General features: G+C 40.5%; 2 long non-coding RNA genes across 2 annotated transcripts in view; one reads left to right on the top strand and one right to left on the bottom strand.

Moving 5' to 3' along the window:
• Positions 1–1,309: 1,309 nt before the first annotated feature.
• LOC309610125 lies at positions 1,310–13,746 on the bottom strand. The gene is made up of 2 exons (XR_014233730.1): positions 12,612–13,746; positions 1,310–2,053 (listed from the first exon to the last, which is right to left on the bottom strand). It is a non-coding gene; the product is annotated as an uncharacterized lncRNA (long non-coding RNA).
• The window catches only part of LOC309610117, a 30,789-nt gene continuing 19,373 nt past the window's right edge, over positions 2,682–14,097 (top strand). The window contains exon 1 of the long non-coding RNA XR_014233722.1: positions 2,682–9,623. This is a non-coding gene — a long non-coding RNA (uncharacterized lncRNA). The remainder of the gene's footprint in view (positions 9,624–14,097) is intronic.

The following is a 14,097-nucleotide window of genomic DNA, read 5'->3' on the forward strand; positions in this document are numbered from 1 at the left end:
TAAATATTAGGAACTAAGGCACAGAGGAGTTAGCCATTTGCCCAATGTCATACAGCTGGCAAGTAGGAGAGCCAGGATTTGAGTATATTTTGATTCCAGAACTTATGATTTTAAGGAACTATAAATCATGGTTCCTACCCTAAGTAAATTTATAGTCTAGTTGGGAGAAACATGACTAATACACCAAAAATGTATACCACATGTGTATTGTGCCTTTGCCAAGACTGTTCCCTCCACTGAGGAGGCCAAATTGTGTGTTCAAGGCCTGGCTCATATGTCATCTAAGGGCCTTTTGTCTCCACCACGCTGGAGGTGGTCTGCCTTCCAGGGTATAAGAGGTGACTTTTTTTTTTTAGAAACAGACTTTTTTTTTCTTTTCTTTTAATAGATTTATTTATTTTTTGTTTATTTTTGATGTATTAGTCAAAAATAAATATATTAAAAACAGAAACTTTCCTGGTGGTGCAGTGGTTAGGAATCCGCCTGCCAATGCAGGGGACACGGGTTCAAGCCCTGGTCTGGGAAGATCCCACATGCTGTGGAGCAACTAAGCCCGTGCACCACAACTACTGAGTCCACGCTCTAGAGCCCGCGAGCCGCAACTACTGAGCCCGCGTGCTGCAACTGCTGAAGCCCGCGTGCCTAGAGCATGTGCTCCGCAACAAGAGAAGCCACCACAATGAGAAGCCCGTGCACTGCAACAAAGGGTAGCCCCCGCTCGCCACAACTAGAGAAAGCCTGCGCGCAGCAAAGAAGACCCAACACAGCCAAAAATAAATAAATTAATTAATTAATTAAAATTTTTAATACAGTCTGTTTCTAAAAAAAAAAATGTCACCTCTTATACCCTGGAAGGCAGACCACCTCCAGTGTGGTGGAGACAAAAGGCCCTTGAAGAGATGACATATGAGCCAGGCCTTGAACACACAATTTGGCCTCCTCAGTGGAGGGAACAGTCTTGGCAAAGGCACAAAGTCTGGTGGCATGAAGGACAAAAATCCTAAATGCCAGACTAAGCTCTGGGAAGATTAATCTGTTTGGGGGGTATAGGGCACTGGGAAATGCGCCTAAGTAGGGATAAACTACATTTAAGGATGAGACCCATTTGGAAACTATTATTTTAGAGATATGTTGAAGAATGAAGTAAGTAAAACTTTTAAATTATCCTTCAGAGTCCAGTGAGAAGTTAGTCCTAGACTCTTTTAAACAATCTTATTGGGATATAATTCATATACCATACAATTCATCTTTTGAAAGTGTACAGTTCAATGGTTTTTATTTTTATTTTTATATATTTTTATTTTTTATAAACTTATTTATTTATTTTGGCTGCGTTGGGTCCTCATTGGTGTGCACGGGCTTTCTTTAGTTGCAGCGAGCGGGGGCTACTCTTTGTTGTGGTGCGCGGTCTTCTCCTTGCGGCAGCTTTTCTAGTTGCAGAGCACCGGCTCTACGCATGCGGGCTCAGTAATTGTGGCACATGGACTTAGTTGCTCCTCGGAATGTGAGATCTTCCCAGACCAGGGCTCGAACCCATGTCCCCTGCATTGGCAGGTGGATTCTTAACAACTGCACCACCAGGGAAGTCCCCTCAGTGGTTTTTAAATATTTACAGAGTTGTGCAACCATTACCACAATTAATTTTAGAACATTTCATCACCCCCCAAAAGAAACCCGTACCCATTTCCACCCTTTGCCCCAGCTCCTGGTAATTTACTAATCTACTTCTATCACTATGGAGTTGCCTATTCTGGACATTTCATATAAATGGAATCATATGATATGTGGTCTTTTGTGACTGGCTCCTTTCGTGAATGCTAGATTTTGCAACTCTATGATTTGTCATTAAATAACCAATGGTTATACATTTTCAATTGTATTAGGAAGGAATAATAGTAAATATTTGGAAAACAGTCAGTGGGGCAGGATGGTAGTGTAAGAATAAAGACCCTGGGCCAGGAATCAGGAGGTTTGAGTTCTAGACTTGTTTCTGCTTCTAACCAGGTGTGTGATCTTGGGCAAGGCAGCACCTCTCTGGGCCCCAGGTCACCATCTGTAAAATAAGAGGAATGGGATTAGAACAGTGATTCTTAGCCTTTAATGTATAGCAGAATTGCATGTGAAGCTTTTTGAAAAATGTACAACCCTGGGACCTCATCCCAAGATGTTTCAAGAGTCCTGAGGTAAGTTTGTTGCTTGACAAAAGTTAAGAATTTCAGGGCTTACATGTTCTTTAGGTTTCCTTCTAGATCTGAAAATTTGTTTACCTATGAGGTTAAATTTATTTACCAATGCATTTTGCCTAGACCCATACCTGTGGCTTTTGGTCAAGTCCCTCTCTCCGTGGTCAGTAATTACATCAAATGGAAGGTCCTTATGATGATGCTCTGGATGCAGCAGTTGCTGGTGGCAGTGGTCCTGGGCGCCTGACTTGAGCTCATTGTGAGTCATAGTAAAACTAAGAGCAATTTGCCTTCCCGAATGCTTCCCACTTTACCAAGGACAGAAATAACTGAAAATAAGGAACAAGCTATGTGAGTAAATAGCATACGTAGAGTGTATTGCTAAGCACTGAACTCTGTGAATGTGAATGTGCGTGTGCGCGCGCACGCGTGTGTGTGTGTGTGTGTGTGTGTGAGAGAGAGAGAGAGAGAGAGAGAGAGGCGGGGGGAGGGGAAAGAGAGAGAGAATGCTTGACATTTTAAAAGCCCATTTCCCGATAGACAGCTGGTCAAATTCCTAACCTGTGAGGCTACTTTAAAAAAGATGGGAAGAGATACTGAACACTCTTAAGGGGAAGTCTTGAGTTCCCTATATTCTGTTTACATGAAAAATGTAGACATTTGACCTTCTCCTTGAGTATTAGCAATTTGTTGTTCCCATTCTTTTTTATCTCTCTTCAGCTGCCAAACCCCTTCTTAAAGCAGGAGAAGGGGAAGCTAAAATTACAAGCCTGGCCTCCACTTAAGAAAAAATAGAGAAAAAAACCTCACAAATGTAAATGAATTAACACTCACTATTACCTAATATGAAGTGTTCAAATTATCAGGGAGAGTTACTTGCTTCCGAATTTAGCTTAGTTACAAAATCAACCTTCAGTGCATGTTTTTGTGGCCATCTTACATCCCTCCTCAAAGCTTCCTTTCACTAGGTATAAAATAATTTTATTCTATAAACCTTATAACACTTTTCCTTTTGAGTTTACTGTGTCTGATGATTTTCATGTCCTATTTCCCTTCATCCCATTTATCTCTATGCACAATTTTCTGCTGTATAGTTTTTCACATTTTGATATCTCTGAAATCAGGAAGCATCTCACAACCAAGGGTATCTGAAAGTCAGTGAAATATCGTTAAGTTCTTTCTGAGTGAGCTTTTTTACCTCCTACCAGCCACTGAATGATGTTCTTCCTTCCAATCATTTGGTTCTAATTCATAAATCTCATAAAAGTCTTGCCTGATTTTTCTGAAATGATTTGATATTAATATAATTCCAATAGCACTCTGATGTATATATTCATAAGAAGTGGCACATAAATCTACCTTATTTTAATGATTATATGATATTCCATTATTTGAATATATCATAATTTTATTAGCCAATCCCTACGGATGTTATAAATAATGTTCAGATAAACATACTTTGTATACTTACCTAATTATTTCCCTAAGATACATTTCTAAAAGTAGAGAATGATTACTAGTATTAATAGTAATACGAGTGCAGCAAGCTTTCCTGACACTATGTTTTCATGTGTTAACTGGGCTATAAACCTTTATTTCTGGTCTAATGATGATCATTTCCTTTCTCTTATTCATTTTTTTAGTGTAGTAAAACATATAACATAAAGTTTACCATTTTAACTATCTTTAAGTGTACAGTTCAGTGGCATTAATTATATTCACATTGTTGTACAAACATCACCATCATCCATCTCCAGAAGGATGATCTTTTTTAAGGCTATATATTGCCAAATTGCCCTGTAGAAGTAAATAATTGCTGTTCCTCACAACAACTTATTTATCTATTAAATACATTTGTTGACTAGTCTCATGTGTCGAGCAATGTACTAGATACCCATAAATATTATATTAGTTAAGATGGTTTTGTTGCAAATGACAGAAAATCCAACACAAACTGACAAGCAATAGTTTTCTTTCCAAGTATGGCTGAATTCAGTTCTTTTTCCATCACCAGGACTCTGTTTCTCTCTCTCTCCTGGTTGTGTTCTCTCCAACTATTGCCTTCATTTTCAAACATATTTGTCTCTTGTGGTATGAAAATAGCCCTGCGCCTAATGACCATGTGCGGAAGAAAGAGAGAGAGAGAGAGAGAAGAATCTCTCTTCCAGTAACTGAAGTCAGTCCTGAGATTTACTATGATTGGAAAGGCTTAGAGCACGTGGCTCACCTAACCCAGTGAGGCCACAGGAAACGGAACAATAACTGGCTGATTTAGGCCTGTGTCTTGTCCTCCACCCTGGGGCAAGGTGTTGGGGGAAGCCCCATCCAGATCACAAAGACCAAGAGCAGAGAATTCACAGAGAAAATCAGGCCTGTTGCCAGAAGAACAGGAAGGGACACTGTGGTGACAAAAACAATGTCCACTTCCATTCAGGAGTAGAGTGAGGGTATCATATAAGAAACCATATCACACATCTATAAAAATGCAGTTAAAGAAGAAAGGAAGTGAAGTTTTGTTCAATATATCTTTTTTTTTTTTTAAGCATATATAGTGCCATGTACTGTACTAGGTACTGATGCTATAAATATGTCAAAAAAAAAAATTCAGCCATGGCCTTCAGGAAATTTATACTCTAATGAGGAAACAGACATATAAACAGATCTAATAGGCTGAGTGTTAGGAGAGATGGGGGTGCTGCAGAAGCCCGGACAAGGGCACCCACAGTCCAGCCTGAGAACCCAGGAAAGACTTCCTGGAACAGATGACACCTGAGCTGAATCTTGCCGTATGACATGAAGAAAGGTAGAAAGAGACTTCAGGGTAAAGAGAACTTCATGAAATGGTTGGAGGGGAATTATAAATAGTTCAGTATGCAAAAACTAACATCTGTTGAATGCTACTATATGCTAGACACTACTATATGCCCTTTTCCTATAATATTGATGTTTCATATAATTAATATGTTCAGAGAAGAGTGAATACCTGGCATCCTGGAAGGAAGGTTCATGAAAAGGAAAACGAAATAAAACAAAACATAACAAAAACAAACAAATAAACCCAGAAAGATCAGGCTGATAAAAGCTGGTTGGAATCAGATTATGGAAGGGCTTTCAATATCTATATTATACCTAACTCAGTAGGTATTAGGAGCTAATGAAAGTTTTAGGGCAAGGGTTTGACATGATCAAGGCCGTACTTTATAAACATTTTCCAGATTTGATACCTGCAAGATGGCAGAGAATGGAGAAAATTGTGTTTGGAAGACTATTGAAGAGGTTGCTAAAATATTCCAGCCAGAGGACAAGAGTCCCCTTCTATCCTCCTGACTCTCAGACACTGCTGACCTTCTTGTAAACTCTCTCCACAATGCCCTCTGGAATCTTTGCTTCATTGGACCAACCTTATATTCTTAATCTCTACAGAGTATACCCTTCTCCTCCTTGCCCTAACTGAAACTTTTTTTTTTCTCTCAGGAATTCACTTCTAATGAGCCCCCTTGAGCAGAGGTAATTGATCATCCCATTGGACCAGAGCTTGCCCATTTGCAAACCATTTCTAGCCACCTCGCTCCTCCTGTGAGGACCATCCAGCCCTCCCTCATCTTCCAGGCTTCACGTACTCTCCCCTCTTACGTTATACTCTACTGAAAGTTCTTTGGCAATTGTCATTTAGACGCTAAATCCAATGGGTTTCATATTTTAACTTGGGGCATTTGATTCTATTGACTACTGTTTCTTGACAGATTCTCTAGAAATTATTTTTTCCTGTTTCTCCTCATACCCCACTGGCCATTCTTCTTAATCTCTTTTGCAAGTTCTTCCTATCCCCACTTCTTAAATGTAAGTGTGCCTTGGGCTTCTTCCTCAGCCATCTTCCCTTCTCACCTGCCATGCTCCTCTAACGGTTTGAATCACCACCCAAGTGTTGGTGAGCTGACAGCTCACAAATCCACACCACCAGCCCCAGGCTCTCTCCTGAGCTTTAAAAATTTACGTGTCCAACTGCCTACTAAGCAGCACTAAGTCAATGTTTCACTGAAAGTCCAATTCCACATGCCTGAAAGAGTAAACTCTTTCCCATCTCCCCAGGCACCCAAGCAAAACCTAGAAGTCACTTCAACTCTTCAATTTCACTAACCACTTATAATCAGTCACTGAGTATTGTTAATTCTGCCTTTTTACTGTCTCTCATAGCTCTCTTCTCCTCTCCGTTTTCAGTATAACTTCTTATTTATTTATTTATTGGCTGCATCAGGTCTTAGTTGCGGCACGCAGGATCTTCATTGAGGCATGCGGGTTCGTCATTGTGGCATACGGGCCTCACTCTAGTTGTGGCACACGGGCTTCTCTAGTTGAGGCGTGCAAGCTCAGCAGTTGTGTTCCGCGGGCATAGTTGCCCCACCTGCATGTGGGATATTAGTTCCCTGAACAGGGATTGAACCCGAGTCCCCTGCATTGGAATGAGGATTCTTTACCACTGGACCACCAGGAAGTCCCCATTTTCAGTATAACTTCTTTAATTTAGGATCTCATTATCCTTTGCCTAAAATGTTAGCTTTTTATTTTGAAGATTTTCAAATATACATAGAGTATAACAAACTCCTACATATCCATCATCTGGATTGAATAACTATTAACTTTTTGCCATAGCTACTTCATCTATTATTTCTACAATGTTTTAGAGCAAATCCAGACATCATGACAACTCACCCATAAACACTTCAGTATGCTGTTTTATTATGTTACCACAGTAGCATTTTCACACCTAACAATATTAGCAGGAATGCCTTAATATTATCTAATACTCTGTTTTTCTTCCAAATTTTCTCTTTACAGCTGGCCTGTTTGAATCAGGATCCAAACAAGGTCCACACATTTCATGTAGTTGAATCCTCTTGGAAAGTAAAACAGTTCCCTCTCTTTGATCCTTCCCATTGAAATTTTTAAAATTTAATTAATTAATTAATTTTTTGGCCACACTGTGCAGCTTGCAAGATCTTACTTCCTCGACCAGGGATTGAACCCAGACCCCCTGTAGTGGAAGTGCAGTCTTAACCACTGGACCACCAGGGAATTCCCTCCACTGACTTTTTTTTTTTTTTAATTTTATTTATTTATTTATTTATTTATTTATTTATTTATTTATTTATGGCTGTGTTGGGTCTTCATTTCTGTGCGAGGGCTTTCTCTAGTTGCGGTGAGTGGGGGCCACTCTTCATCACGGTGCGCGGGCCTCTCACTGTCGCAGCCTCTCCCGTTGTGGAGCACAGGCTCCAGACGCGCAGGCTCAGTAATTGTGGCTCACGGGCCTAGTCGCTCTGCGGCATGTGGGATCTTCCCAGACCAGGGATCGAACCTGTGTCCCCTGCATTGGCAGGCAGATTCTCAACCACTGCGCCACCAGGGAAGCCCCCCTCCACTGACTTTTTGAAGAGACTGAGTCAGCTGTCTTGTCTCACCTAAATTTTTGTATTGTCTATTTGCCTTGGGTCTTGCTTCTTCCTACCTCTTCCCCATTCTATCTTCTACACCGACATTGCAGCCATCTTTCAAAAATGCAGTTTGGATCACGTTACTTCCCTGCTTGAAACTCTTCAAAGGTTCCCATGAGCTGCCACAATAAAATCTAAACTTCTTCCTTTGTCATATAATGTTTCACATCATACTAAATTTCCAGTTTAGTATGATGCTTACTCATACAATGCAGACCAAAATTTTCTTTTTTTTCCCCCCAAACGCCAGGCTATCTGAATGCCCTGTACTTGCCTCACTTCAACCTGGAAAATAACCTTCATTTCCCAAAGCTCAGCTCAAGTATCACCTCCTCTATGACATTTTCCTGATTCCTTAAACCCCAACCAAGGCCAATTGACCATCTCCTCCTTCCATCCTAGTCCCCACAGTGCTCTACTGCACATAAATGTTTACACTGCTGGTTCCTTCTGAGGCTCCTTGAGGCTCGGTCCTACTCGTTGTAGGAGTCTTATCAGCTCTCAGGGAGCTTAGCAAAAAATGGGCTTTTATTAAGTGCTTGTGAGTAAGTGAATGAATGACAAATGAATGGGTTTACATTCCAACCTGGGAAACACTAGATTTGTTCAAAGAAGAAATTCCTAACAATCTCTACTGCTCACGGCTCTTGAAGCTGTGAGAACAGCCAGGCTTAGGTCAAAGACAGGCCCACTCATATTTGAGAGCAGGGCCCCAGACCTTCAGCCTGTTGAATTTCATCCTGTGCCCCTACGAGAGGCATGTGGCATTGGGTGACTCAGGTTCTATTACAAGACCATTGGATTCTTAGTAAAGGGAAGCATTTCTGAAAACATAGTCCTTGGGTGAGGGGAATTCCTTCCTTGGAGAAAGAAAGTTGCTTTCCTGGCCAGTAAGGCTTATTATCAGGCATAGGATAAACTAGGAAAGGGCATGTTAGTGAAAAAGCTGATTAGCAAGCTGTTGTTCAGCACCGTGTGTTTAAAGTCTATGAACTAATTTCATAACACTGCATGTCACTTCCTTCTTTTGGCCTGTGTTTTTCAGTCTTCCAAACAAAGATACTGGACTAGATGATCTCTAAGATCGTTTCCAGCTCTATAATTTTATTCTCTAATTCTTACATAATACCAGTATAACATGTTTTTGATATGATAAAGTTTCAAGAATTATTGGTGGAATTTCACAGACATGGAAACTGAGGGCAGCGGGGCGAGGGATCTGCTTCAGAAACGTGCAGGCAGTGCCAGGGCCTGAATCCTTCCTGTGCTCTGTTTTATGAAGCAATCGATATTTCCTGCTCCTGGGTGGAACTGCAGTATCTTTCCCTTTAGAAAAGGTGGTCTGTTTTTCCCCCCAGGCCTGCAGAAAGAAAAAAAACAAAGGTCAGAATATTAGTATGAAAAATTTTACCATACGCTTATTCCACTCCCACAGCCTACTGGGGTTTGAATCTCACGGTATTGAAAGTAAGAAAAGTCAGTGGTGCTGAGACTGCCAGGGGTTAAGTACAAAAGAGGCTGGAGGAGAAGGGGAACAGATTTGAGCTGCTGGGGATACCTTTCTGTGTTTGTGGACTAGGATGGGGGGTGGGGCACTAATCCCAAGGGCATAAAGACAAGGTCAGCCTCATCTCTTCTCTCTGTTCTTGGCAAGGGCCAGTCTAGCTAGAAAGAGCAATCTGTCAAGTCTAATTAGTGTAGAAGAAAGTGAACAATGGGCACCCAGCTCTAAAATGACAGCCCAGTTTAATGGTGTGGAGGAGCCTGGGAGGGATGTGTGCTTTGTGTGCTTGGAATAGGTTCCTTTAAATGAATCCTTTCTGAACTCAAACTGCAAAACAACTTAAACTGGATTCTTATTTAGTTCACCAGAAATCTTCACGTCCCTGCGCCTTTTAACACAGGCACATCCAGCAAAAGCAGATGAGAACCCGGCTCTGTTTCAAAGGTGAGGCTGTAATTGAAAACAGTTACATCATGCAGTGTGGACATGGTGCTGCGTGTAGGCAACTGATATTTTTTTAATTTGTTCATATTTCTCTTTTGTGTTTAATTATATTGGTGATAGTATTTCTCTTATTATTTTGGCAACCCTTTTTATCGTAAAGTTTATAATTAGATTCTCAAATTTCAGAACAGCCTGAAATTTTAGTAGGACCACAAATAAATACATTTTAAGATGCAAAAATATTTAATGCATTTTTGGCTTATACTTTAAATGGCCCCTCCGATTTGTATATTTTAGTTCTTGCATCAAAAGTAAGTTTTACAAGAAAAGAGTATATTTTATAAATAGAATCAAATAGATATATTCCTTAAAATAAATACATGAATACAGGTTATTGAAGCCTAAAAACTATGCATGTGCATAATCTAAAGCTTCAAATAATGGAGGCCCATCTATTATCAGCAAATATTATACTGAAGACTAATGGCTTGTTAATTTAACTCTGCCTCATTGTGGGACATTCAGACATCTTAAAGGTGTGTAAATAAATAATTCTCTGAAGTGGAGGAGAGAAAATGGGAAGAGAGGAAACACAAACACAATTTATAAGTCTCAGTCTGCATGATTTTGCTGTTCTTTCCTGAGCATTATTTCGTTTAATGCTCAAAGCACCCTCTGAAGTATGTTTCTATTATCTTGATCGTTAAGGAACCCTGAGAGATTAGCCCAAGGTTACAGAGAAATGCAGAGTCATGCCTTGAACCCAGGTCATGTGGCTCGAAGCCTAATGTACTTCACAGCTCTGTATTTCTGGTAGAGTCAGACATTACATGTTAAAAATCGTCCAATTGATAATAATAATGCCAACATGAGGACTCTCTTCTAATCTATCGGTCTTTTATGGACATGAACGTGGCAGTGGATTTTAGTTTGTGTATTTGTACCACTTATTTTACCGCATATTGCTAACCTTTTATGTTCTAAAACACCATCACTTGTTTCTTTCCTGTCCTTTCTTTTTTCTTACATACACGTTATTTGAATAAATTATCTCATAGAAAGATAAAGTCTACCAATGTTATGTACCTCACCCCGGACCCAATCCTCTCCCCAGAGAAATCAGTTATCAATTTGGGGTGTAACCAACTGTTTATATGTGTGTTTGCATAGGTGTGTGTGTTTGTATTATACTGTTTTGTATCTTTCCAAAACATAAATGGTACCATTGTTGTACTTTTTACTCTGCAACTTGCTTTTCTTTCTTTCTTTTTTTTTTTTTTAACTTACTATGCCTTGTGGAGATCTTTTCATGGCAGTACATTTAAATCTAATTCATTCTTTTTTTTTTTTTTTTTAATTTTTATTTATTTTTGGCTGTGTTGTGTCTTCGTTTCTGTGCGAGGGCTTTCTCTAGTTGCGGCGAGCGGGGGCCACCCTTCATCGCGGTGCACGGGCCTCTCACCATCGCGGCCTCTCTTGTTGCGGAGCACAGGCTCCAGATGCGCAGGCTCAGTAGTTGTGGCTCACGGGCTCAGTTGCTCCGAAGCATGTGGGATCTTCCCAGACCAGGGCTCGAACCCGTGTCCCCTGCATTGGCAGGCAGACTCCCAACCACTGCGCCACCAGGGAAGCCCCAATTCATTCTTTTTAATTGTTACATCACTTAGCATTCCATGTACTCTCACTTTTACTGTTTCCTCTCTACCTTGCCTCTGCTTTGGAAGTGGCTTGGTGGCATGACAAGTCAACATTTAATCATATTCGTATTTATGGGGCAGGTAGAGACAAGCATAAGCTTTATGACTCACTGGAGTGTTAATAAGTAAGAAAGGAAGGAAACATAGGAAGTGCGTACCAACACTCTGAGCTAAGAGGCCTAGGGTAGGCACAGTGTTATCAGAAGATTTGTTGCCTCTCAGCTTCTGAATTTTAGCATTTACTTTTTAAAAAAACCCACCCATTCTCCAGAAATCTATTCCTTATATATAAGAGATAATAGTAACATACTTGGCAGCATGCTGTGAGGATTAAATGAGATAACATATAGGAAAGAACATCAAAACCACGCAAACTGAAATGTGTACGTTATGAACTGTGTTTCCTTACCGTCTTCCCTCTTTCCCTCCCACTTCAGACATTATGCTGTGAGGCAATCCCTCAAAGAAGGGCAGTTAGTAAATGGAACTATGAATGTCATTATTAGATATTCTGGAGCAGGGACGTACCTAAAAGCATGCACCTTGGAGACTGATCTCTGGATTCAAGTCCTGATGTGGTTATTTATTAGTTGTGTGACTTGGGTAGTATCTTGTCATATGTAAAATAAGAGTAGTAATCATAGTAAACTTAGCCTGTGAGATTGTGGTGAGGTCTAAATGAGATAATGTGTATAAAGTATACAGTTTCTGGCATACAGGGAAGTCAGCTGCTGTCATCATTATCAGAGAAGTTGCAATATCCCCACTTCCATTTTCTGTCTACAGAGTATCACTATCCATTTTCTTCAGATGTGACAATAAAGACAGGCCTAATTTCAGGATTAAAGCACAGCCATTGTTCCTTTTATATATATATGTATATATTTATATAGATTTTTTTATATATATATATATATATATTTTTTTTTTTTTTTTAAGCAAGTATTCCCTGAGCACCTACTGCATGTCTAATACCCTGCTGGGTATGGTGTGAAGCATAAAGGAAGTGCAAGACAGGGCTCTTGCCCTCACAGTGCTTGTTAGTTACTAAACTGAAGTACCTTAATGTATGAGGTTAACACTGGAAAGAACTTTGAACCTGTCAGATGAAAGGCATTCTGTAATATGCTCTCCAGGTAACAGATAATAACATAAACACAGGGTAGTATTATGACTATACCTGCCCAGTGCTATTTTATCAAAATTTTCTGTTAATGACAAAGGTATATATAACCTTTAACACCTGCTTATTCGTTTCTTGTCTGGCTTCAGAATCATTTTAGAAGCTTACCTGTAGGACTTGAGCCATCAGATCATACACTTATGCTGGGTGGTTTCCTGGCTGGGGGTTGCTCTCACTTCCTCTTTAAAGTGCTGGAAAGAATGAGGTCCCCAGGAGCTGGTAGAGAAGAGCTGCTCTCCACAGGGCCCAAGGCTTGGTTGAGTACAAATGTGCAGATATTGTGTTACTCTGGACAAAATAGCTGATATTTAGTGGGCAGGTAAAATCCCCAAAGAGTCAGAATTGTCTTGAAGAGCCTGAGGTTGCCACTTGAAGGGACTGAAGGGACTTTATTTTGGGGGGTAAATTCCCAGGAAATGAACCTACAGTATTTCCAAAATGTCAGCCTAGTCCTTAGCCCAGTAAGCTTTCTCTGACCAACAGAGCCCATTTTCTGTTGTGTGTGCAAACCCATTCCAGCCAGCTCAAATTGAAATTCCAACTGGATATAAAAGGCCACCTCAGCTGTCAAGCACAGAAGCCATGTGTGGCTTTTGGTTTAAGAATCAGTCCAGGGAGCAGATGCTCTGAGTGCCTGGGGAGTGGCAGGCCTATTCCGGACACAAGAACAAATACCCTTTGTCTTGATTCCACACGTAAGTCAGGGATAGACAATTTTGAATGTTTTCACCTTTAAAGGAGCTATAGTAAATCATTCTTATGAGGAAAAAAATCACTTGTAGTGTAAAGAAGTGTGATTTCTCAGAGAGCCGTTTTACTGCTGAAGGGATTTCCTAGCAGACAAAAGAGTATGCTCATTAAATCATATACCTCTGTGAGGAAGAGATTCTTAAGAGTAAGGTGCAGGACATCTATTATTAGGTTAAGAAGGATTCAAAACACTGTCTCTACCACCCCTTTCTGAAGGTGATCTTTTTATTTTTATTTGATAAAGAGAGGCACCTTTCTGAAATTTTTGCCTAGAAACCCAGAATAAAACTCACAGCATGTTAGAATTCTAAAAACAGTTTGACCCTGCAATTTCACAGTCAGAGTTCAGGGCTCCAAAATATGCTGTCCAAATCTTTATTGGGAATTAACTTATTTTGCCCTCCTCTGAGAGATGTAAGCAGCTGTTGTATTAGACTTGAGAGAGAGCCCATTTTCCAAGGAAGAACAAAGAGAAAGCGGGCACTCCTCCCCCTCCGAAGCCGACTCCCTCTGAGGACTGCAGCAGGGGAGGTTCAGAGCTGCGTCCCTGCCGAATAGTTTAATAACACTTGGTTCAGCAGTCCTGGGGATGTGGGGAGATGTGTGCTTGCCTGCACAGCATTAATGTTATCAGCTGCCCTGTTCATGCGTCCTCTCCCCGAAGGACACTTTTATAACACAGTAACACTTAGGGAGACATTCCCCTCCTTTACTTCTGTTTCTCTGCAGATAAACAAATGTCAGGCATGTCTCGGATCCTGTCCCTGACTCAGTCAAGTTACTGTGTATCCATTACTCTTCTTTGTCCTCCGAACACTGAGCTCTCAGTGTTCATCTGGTTGGG

This window comes from Balaenoptera borealis (assembly GCF_965194805.1).
Source record: "Balaenoptera borealis genome assembly, chromosome: 13".
Classification (NCBI taxonomy): domain Eukaryota; kingdom Metazoa; phylum Chordata; class Mammalia; order Artiodactyla; family Balaenopteridae; genus Balaenoptera; species Balaenoptera borealis.